The sequence below is a fragment of the Elaeis guineensis genome, chromosome 12 (assembly GCF_000442705.2).
Source record: "Elaeis guineensis isolate ETL-2024a chromosome 12, EG11, whole genome shotgun sequence".
In the NCBI taxonomy this organism is placed as follows: Eukaryota; Viridiplantae; Streptophyta; class Magnoliopsida; order Arecales; family Arecaceae; genus Elaeis; species Elaeis guineensis.
The window spans coordinates 17,177,690-17,187,534 of NC_026004.2; positions in this window are offsets into that span (position 1 = coordinate 17,177,690).

Genomic DNA, 9,845 nt, shown 5'->3' on the forward strand with positions numbered 1-9,845 from the left:
CCGCCTGACCTCCCCTCATCTTCTTGACCTCCTCTTTTGCTTCTCTGCCATCGTGCCCCATCAAATCGGGCTTCCCCTTGCTGGATCCGGCCTCCCTCTTCTTCTCGTGCCCCACCTTCAGGTGAATAACCCACCTTCCAGTGCCGTGCCATCAGACCATCGCCCTTACCTCCCCATTTTGGATGCCCAGCCACTGGAGCACTACATCGCCGACCCACCATAGGACCCACACCAGACCGGTGCTACCGTCAGAGCTGTCAGGTGATTTTTAACTATGACAATGGCTCCATCGTCGTTGTCGCAATCCATTCCCATCTTTTTAAATTTTTAATATTTAAAATTATATTTATCTGATTAAATTTAAATTAATAATATTATTAATATAAATAATATTATTAATAATATTATTTAAATTAATATCTCGAGAGGTGGAACTACTTTGAGAAGTTCTCCGACGAGAGTAGCCCTATTGCTTTCGACGGTAGAGATTCGAGATCGGACCACCGCCAGACTGGTTCTGGTCTGCTCATCTACTTCAGTGGCAGTCGGAGCAACTCGATGATTGGAATCTAGATCCTAGGCCCAGCCCAAAGTTCGAAAAAAATTCTCAGACCGAACTCAAGGAGGGCCATGGCCTGGCCACCCCAGCCTATTTTCAGCTCTATTTGTAATCCCGCTCGGTACTTTGGAATCTCCAGAATGAAATTTTCCTGGATGCCATATTGGTGTGCTTGCATGGCCTAGTCGTCTGACACGCTTCAAGTCTGCGTGCGTGGGACACGTGTCCCGACCGTCTCCATTTGCAATGATGTCCTTACTTAGAAATCTAGTAATTTAAAAATTTTAAGAGTATTGCATTGCATATAATGATAGATCATCTTTTGATTAATGTACGTATTCTATGACATTCATATATTTATATATTTTAATACGGATCGAAGAATTATGTACATTGATCAGTTGACTGTCCAGTTTGGACAGTTTGGAAATTGTAATTAATTTTATGGACAATTATAATAATCAAATGGTATATTAAGGATTCGAAAGAAAAAAATACTATCGAAATTTCTTTCGGTTCCCTTATTGCGTATCGTTTGATTACTGTAATTGACCTATAAAATTAATACAATTTTTGAATGGGATAGGACCTTCTATACCTATTAGTTGATGATAGGATGTATTTATTATGTAAGCCACTTTAAATGATAAAATATTTGTTAAGCATTTTATCTTATATTTATATATACTGAATCTTTAGATAGTGTACCATGGACCGTAGTTGGATGGACTGTCAAGTAGTCGATGGGGTGATTTATACTGAATATAAGGAGGATATCAAGTACTTCTGCGATTAAGCTTTTGAGAATGCTGCACTCTTAGTTCAAGGATAGGCTCGTTGTCCTTGTAAGAGATGTATCAATAGAGAAATACTTGATAGGGATGCAATAATTGCCCATTTATATAGGAATAGATTTATGCCAAACTACAAGCATTGGTATCTGCATGGGGAGATGTGAGAGATAATTGCAAGAGTTAGAAGTCATCAGTAGGACAAAGATACAAACAGAATGGTAGACATGGTTATGGATACGGCTGGTCCTGAATTTAACTGGGATATGAGGGATGATCCAGAAACTGACAGTGATAATTTCTATCGTATGTTGAAAGATGCTGATGAACCACTGTGGTCGGGATATGAAACATACACTATATTATTAGCTGTGTCAGAGTTGTTAAACTTGAAAGCTGAGTTTAATTTGACAGTCAATTGTTATGATAGGATGGTAATAATAACAAAGAACATGCTACCGAAGGATGAGAAGCTTGTTGGGAGCTTTTATGCTTCAAAAAAAATGATGAAAGGATTAGGCATGGGATACGAGAAGATAGATGCATACCATAATGATTGCATGCTTTTCTACAAGGAGGACCAACTGAAGAGTACATATAATGTATGTGGTAAAAGTTGATTTAAGCTATGGCATGAAAGTATTTCAGAGGATATCCCAAAGATACAAAATTCAGTTTGACATACTATTTGACAAGCAAAAACCTCAGAGGTTCAGTAAAACTCATAACTGGATGAAGCACATCATCTTTTAGAAATTATCATAATGGTCGATCAATTTGATCCATCATAATCTTGACATCATGCACATTGAGAAAAATATATTCAATAATATTTTCTACACTATTATGGATATCAAAGGCAAGCCGAAAGACAATCCCAAGGCTCGAGTAGTATGAAGAATGTATGCAAGCATCCTCTGTTAGAGCTTGTTGAGGTGTCACCTAGAAAATTTCTAAAGCCAAAAGCATCTTACACCTTAACAAGAGAGCAATTAAAGCATGTATATGAATGATGTAAAAATCTTAAATTCTCAGATGATTATACAAGTAATCTAGCTCGATGCGTCAATGCTAAAGATTGTAGGTTCTATGGGCTAAAGAGCCATAATTGCCATATCTTTATGCAGCGATTACTCCTATTAGCTTGATATGATCTTCTTTCCAATTCTATATGGAGTTCTTTGATTGAGCTTAGTTTTTTCTTCAAAGATATTTGTACTACCAAACTATCCACTAACCATATCTCCGTCTTGAGGCTAGCAGGTTAGAGACTATGTGCAAGTTGGAGAAGATATTCTTTTCTAGTTTCTTCGACTCCATGGAGCATCTCGTGATTTATCTGACATATGAAGTTAGGATGGGGGGACTAATGCAGTATATGTGGATATATCCATTTGAAAGATACATGCACAGTCTCGAGAAAAAAATGAAAAATAAGATCAGAGTCAAAAGTTCTATTATGGAGGCTTACATAATTGAACAAATTTTTAATTTCAGCCGACACTATTTTAACCTCAGTGTACAAACAAAGCTGACTCAAGTGGATCGAAATGATGATGGTGGTAAGGGATTAAAGTCGGAGATCTCAATATTTAACTATCTCGTTCGTGACTTTAGACACGAGGCTCGTTGGATATCAACTGATATTAAAATTCGATAGGTAGAGATACATATTTTACTAAACTACATGAAGGTCGATCCATATATTGAGCAAGTAACTATCATAATCTCAATTCTTTAATCACTTATCATCCTGTACTTATCTTATGTATGTATAAACAATATGATGAGATGCTAAGACAGGACAACTCGATGATAAGCAAGAAAAAAATTTTCACTCAGTGCTCACAGAATTTTACAAATTGGTTCTATCAATTGGTAAGCGACCATTATCATTTTATTTATTTTAATTTTTTTAATTTATTTTTTTATAATATGCAGATCATGCAAGAAGGTGAATCCATACCTAGGAAGCTAAGATTATTAGGTTACAAGCCAACAAAGTACGTGACATGTTATAATGGCTGTAACGTAAATAATTTTAAATTTCACATGAAGCAATATAGATATTATAAGAGTACAATGAACAACGATGTATGTAAAAATGACAGCTAGTGGGCAGAGATGGAGAATGACTACTATAGAATCCTCAAAAAAGTGATCAAATTGACCTACCTTAGAGGTAATAGTGTCATTCTGTTTAAGTACCGAGGGTTTGCTATCGATAATTGTATGAAGATTGATCTACGGTACATACTTATTGAAATCAAAATATGGATCAAAACCATATGTCAATGACCTCTTTATGCTAGCCCAACAAGCTGTTCAAGTATATTATATTCCTTTTCCATCAAGAGAGAGAGAAAGAAAAGATTGATGGGCTGTATATAAGGTTAAGTCTCAAGCCGTTCATTACGAGCTCGAAAAAGAAGAAGAAGAGCTTCATTTACCATAATGCTTTCAGGAGGATAAAACATTAGAAGTTTATCAGTATTTAATAGATGCAGAGTTGGTTGCTCCAAAAATTCTCTTACATAATAGCCAATATGAGACGGTAGATCATACTGAGTTTATTTTTAAGGAGTATCTTATCCAAGAAAGTGAAGAAGAGAAAAAAATGGAAGAAGAAGAAGAAGAGGAAGAATCAGATGAAGAATCCGAGGGGTACCAAATATCTGAAGAGGCCGATGAGTAGTGCTCCTCGTTTGCGATGAACTTCTGAATGTTTGACTCATTTTAAATACTTGTCTTGCATTGCCACCCATTTGAAGGGTACCAAACATTCGAAGGATATCAAATATCTAAATATTTATCTTACATCATTTTAATTCTTGCATTTTCATCCATAATTGTATAATTTGTAAATCTATTTATTTTTATTTTTAGAGATTATAGATCATGTCTTTTCGAGGTCGGAGCCATCACAATCAAGGAGAGAGCTCTTATGCTGCTAGCTCGCATGCTTCTACGCCACACATACCACGCGGTAAATTCTAATACTTTAGATATTCTTCTTTATGTTATTTTATCCTTTATTGTCTAATATAACATTCTTTATGATGTCTTGATACTCTCAAGTTCAGATGACGTGGGGTCACCAGTGACCCCATAGTCACACAGAGTCACGTTCGGCTCTCAAAGTCAAAGATGTGGTACAGGATTCACCTAGCTTACAGCATCTCTGACTCGATCGGAGGATAGAAAGCTGGTCTATGTTCAGAGCTGCACGTAAGTACTATATATCTTCACTGAATATATTTAAATTTTAGCCATTTTAGAATCTAATATTTATTGTTCAAAATAAATTTTACAGCATATTTACACAGCTTGGGGTGCCTCATGTGGTTATCAGCATCATCCGATGATTGATATGGGATCGATGAACGAGTTCTCCAGTTGGCCATTGGAGACTCGTAATGCAACCTAAGAGATGTTTTTAGTAAGTCTAAGATGTTTAATTTTTAAATTCATGGTAGGTTTGTATTTTATTTATTAATACATTGTTGCTTCTACTTACAGGGATACTATCGATTCGAGACTCCTTAGAATTAGGAGGCTGGCCATAGGACCTTCGAGGAGGTAGCCATGCAGAGATTCTAGGCTTGGCTGTATAGCCTTCGGCAGTCCATTATGGAGCACTCCAATTTCGAGTCACCATCGGATTGAAAGTCTTACACAGATCACTAGATGCGGATGGACATATGGGAGGCCCTCTACGACCAGTAGAATACTGAAAAGTACTCTAGTAGATGGCAGAGGACACGGCAAAATTGGTCTATCCAACAGCATCCGATCAAATACACTGATGGCTCCGTTGGCATATATATTATGATCGATAGATTAGTAAAAGATCTACACTTAAATTAATTTCACATTGAATTAATCATATATATATATAAATTAATTTAATTATTTATTTATTATAGATACAATAGATAGGTCGTGCACCAGGGCAGCTACAGATATAGGAGGCTATACATCAATTTAGGAGGACTGGTGATTACTTAGATCCTTGATCTTGACAGATCATGGTAACAACTTAAAACATTATTTATTAAGTTTTTATATATGATGATATTTATGGATTAATAGATTTCTAAACTGTATAGGCAAATTATACGGAGTATCTCGTATCGCGGTACAGTGAGGACCCATCCTCTCAGCCCCTCTTTGATCTTTAGAGATGGCTTAGGGCCACCGGAGGGATAAGTAGGAGCTAGGTCATAGGATTCGGCCACAGCTTCGACCCTCCAGCAGCTCGATACTCCTCTCAGAGCTTAATAACCCAGACGTGAGCTGACATACATGTGGAGGAGGTCGTGGAGAAGCTTTAGAGCTAGTGACCTTAGAGCTTTCGAGACGGCATCTGCGATATAGTCATTGAGATTCTCTAGGATCTGTATCTATATGATCAGTTGGACTCATTGTCACAGCTATCAAGACAGATAAGTCTATTAATAATTTTCTTTACTTGTTTAAAATTTTATATTTAGAAGCTTCACATGTTTAGACTTGAGTTTGGAAAAGAGATATAGAGATAAAAATTCAATCTAATCATCCAAATAATAGGTCGGGGATGTCTATAGCTCCGTATCATTGAATAAAATATATAAAATAATCTATTCAAAAATCGAAGTAGTATATCAAAATAGACATCTTCGTATCAACATATACACTTTCGTATCAAAACTTATTAATAATATTTTATTTTTTTTCATTACAAGATGATGGAACATCTGGCTCTCATCCACCAACTGCTGGAGAGGACGTGCAGGAGGAGGATGAAGAGGATCTTACATAATTTTTTTTGATATATATATAATTTTAATCCTTGTAAAGCAATATAAATTTATAAAGTTATATAATTTATATTTTTAATATAATATAATTAATTTTATATTTATAATTATATTAAATAATTATTATTTTATTTATAATAGATTTTAAAAAATATTATTACTTATTAATATGATTATAATAGATTTTAAAATATTTAATTATAAATTTTTAAAAAAATTAAAAACTATTAGCGACAGCATTAGTGACGGTACCTACTATCACTAATAGTTTTTTAAAATTTTTATTAAAAAAATAAAAAACTATTAGCGATGGCAGTAGCTATGAAATCACCGTCACTAATAATTTTTTAATATTTTAATTAAAAAAATTAAAATTATTAGCGATGATTTTTTATCACTAATACCGTCGCTACTTATCGTTATTAACGATGGTGAATTTGTCATCACTAATAATGGTAATTAGTGATGAGATTATTTTCGTCAGATTTTTAGCGATGGTGTTCTGTTGCTAATACTATTAGCAATGGCAAACTGGCTATTAAAATGACAATTAACCATCGCTAATAATCATTTTTTTATAGTACATCATGATTATAAAATATAAATGAATTGACTCTTTTTTTACCAGTATATCCATAATTTATGATTTAATTGAAGTAAAGATGTGAATGGTGCAAAAGATTAAAAATTGGCTTTAGTCATCAAACATAATCCCAAACACTATAGGATCATATGAATAATTGTGTAAGAAGTTATGCCTCGTTGTTTCATACATGATAGTTGTAGCTAATAAGAGACTAATACACATATCACATGGATTATGGAGAAAAATCAAAAGTTTGATAATTCTCATAAAACATTAAGGGTGAAAATGGGTTAGATCGAATCAGATCATAAGTGACTAGGATGGGAACTGGGCGTAGACTGACCTAATTTTGGATCGGACTTAGGCCTAGGCCCGAAACAATTCAGATCGGACTTGGGTCTAATTACAGAACTCATTTATCTTTTAGGCCGGGCTCGAGTATACTTTTGGTCTGGGCCGAGCTTGAATCCAAATTTCAACCTGATTAATAGTCCGAAAAGCCCAATCAAGCTCGACCTCAGATGGGTTTAACTGTTTATGAGTTGGTTCGAGTCAATTAGCCTGTTTAAGAACTTGAAGATGAAGAGCCTGGTAAAATCCCTCTTCTTGAATCCCATCTGTTCATCTATCCAAAAAAAGGATGATTAAAAACCCCTCTTCCTCTCTTCCGATCTTCCCTTATCACCAATGGCATTGACGAGCTCCCTGAATCCTCATAGGTCTCACTCCCCTCCTTCGACTCCCTAATCTCTCTCCCCCGCGAGCTGCAATCTTATCTCCCATGACAGTGGCCGCAATGGCGGTCCCTCGGGGTCAGCAGTCGCAAGAACGGGGTGTCGATGACGAGAACTATAGACATCGGGGGGGAGGAGAGAGACGAAGGATGAAGGATCCTCAGGCACCGGGGGCAAGGGGGTGTGGTGCGGAGATGCTGCGGATGCCAGGGGGACTGAGGGTGGAGGACCCACAGGCATCGGGGGTGGGGAGAGGCGAAGAGGGGGGATCCAGGAAGGAGGAGCCGTAGGTGGCACCATGGCTGGGGGGTGGGCACAGAGAAGCCACGGACAGAGAGAGGTAGAGGAGTAGTGGGAGAATTTGGAGGTTAGGGCTTAAAGTTTTTTTTTTCTTTAATTTTTAAAGAGAGGGAAGAGAGCTGGTGTAGCTGAAAATTTGATTAGTCTGGTCCAATTGGGCAGATGGAGGCAGCAGAGCAATGGGAGGATTTGGAGGTTAGGGGTTAAAGTTTTTTTTTTTTTTTTTAAGAGAGGGAAGAGAGCTGGTGTAGCTAAAAATCTAATTAGGCTGGTCTAATCGGGCTCGGATCAAATTCGGACTTGAGTTTTTCAAAAACTTTCAAACCTATGCCCGGCCTGAAGCCTGAAAAGGATTTCGAACTGGGCTCAAGTACAAGTGTGGCCTAGTCCGGCCCACTTCCAGCCCTATAAGTGATCCTGACATGATCTGGTTCCTTGATCAGATCCTAATATTAAAACTAGACTCAATACAATAGAAAATTAGATCAGATCAAATCAAATTCGTAGTCAAAATATTCAACTCAACATTCGGATTGGGTCGGATTCATGTATAATCTGTCCCTAATCCAAAAAATTCAGATCTGGATTCGATCTGAATCAAATATAGGTAACTATGTTTGAATTACTATATAGCCAACTATACATAATATAGATAATAACAATATTGCTCTTAAAATAAATTAAGATATAAAATTAATTTTTGAACCTATCTTTATGTTAAAAACATTGCTCATGCAAGTCTTAGATTATAATTTAGAGGATCAAATATATTCAAATCCTAATAATATATCGGGTTCGGTTCGAATCAGGTCTTAATTCAGTAAATCTATATCCAATTTAAAAAATAGAATAGATCTAATTTTAAAACTCAATCTGACCCATGGATCTTTTAAAATATATCAGATCAGATCTAAATGGATCAGCATAAGTTAACCTAATCTATTTGTATCCTTATAAAACATGATATCTTGCTTACTACATGTATGTGCATGAGATGGACATATACCTTTTAGTATCTTAAACGGTGCATATACTTGCTACTTGAAAAATAGAAAAATTATAAAACTTCTGTTGAGATCAGAAATAAATTATATTTATAGTTTGAGAAAACTAGGTTTAAACCGTTTGGACATAACTGACATATGAGAATATAAAAAAATATGTACATTTTTTTTTCTATCTATAGTCAATTTTGACTTTATATGAGATGAATAATTTTACTAATATGTCAATTTAAGTAAGTATTAGTATAGATTTTATAACTTATTAGATGTAAGTATAATAAATATTAATCTCAAAAAAAAATTTGTAATTCAAACGGGGGGGGGGGGAGCAAAAAAAAAAAAAAAAAAGAGACAAGAAAGGGTGGGGTGTAACCCCAAAAGCCGGATTCAGCGCGGACGGGGACAAAGGGAAGCAGCCTGGGAATAATGGTGTCACGTCCCCTCACCAATCATAGAACTCCGGGGGCCCCACCTTCTCCAGTCCACTGCTCATCGTCCAGCGGCCGTCGTGGTGGTGGGGCCGTCGTGGAAACCGAGTTGTGGTGGAGAGGCTAATGCAACGGAGAATCATACGACATGGGATATCGACTCTACGGTGGGACCCAGAAACGGGACCCACGTACTAAATAATTCTCCCCCAGCATTTTCTCAGGGCCCCACCAGCCCGTAATGACGCCACTATGGTGGAAAGTGGGCTCCGCATACAGGGTCGCCGTGCTGGTTCAATAACGTGATATAAGAATTTGAATAAAGCCTTAGCCTTTTGGCTTTGCTGAGAAATGACAGTCCTTGTGTGATTGCTTTTTTTGTTATAAAAAAAACTAATATATATCGAAAATAATAATTATTATTTAATAATTTTTTTATTGAACTAGATGATTTTTTTTTTCAATTCCAATTTTTAAAGAAGTTGATAAATATATTTTTTTAATCTCAAACATATAATGCCACAATTTTTTCAATTACTTTCTATTGTCAGATAAATAACTAGTACCATAACAGCCATTATCTCTATATTTTTAAATATTTATAATTTAAATATTGATAATTAATATTTCATTCTAATCTTTCA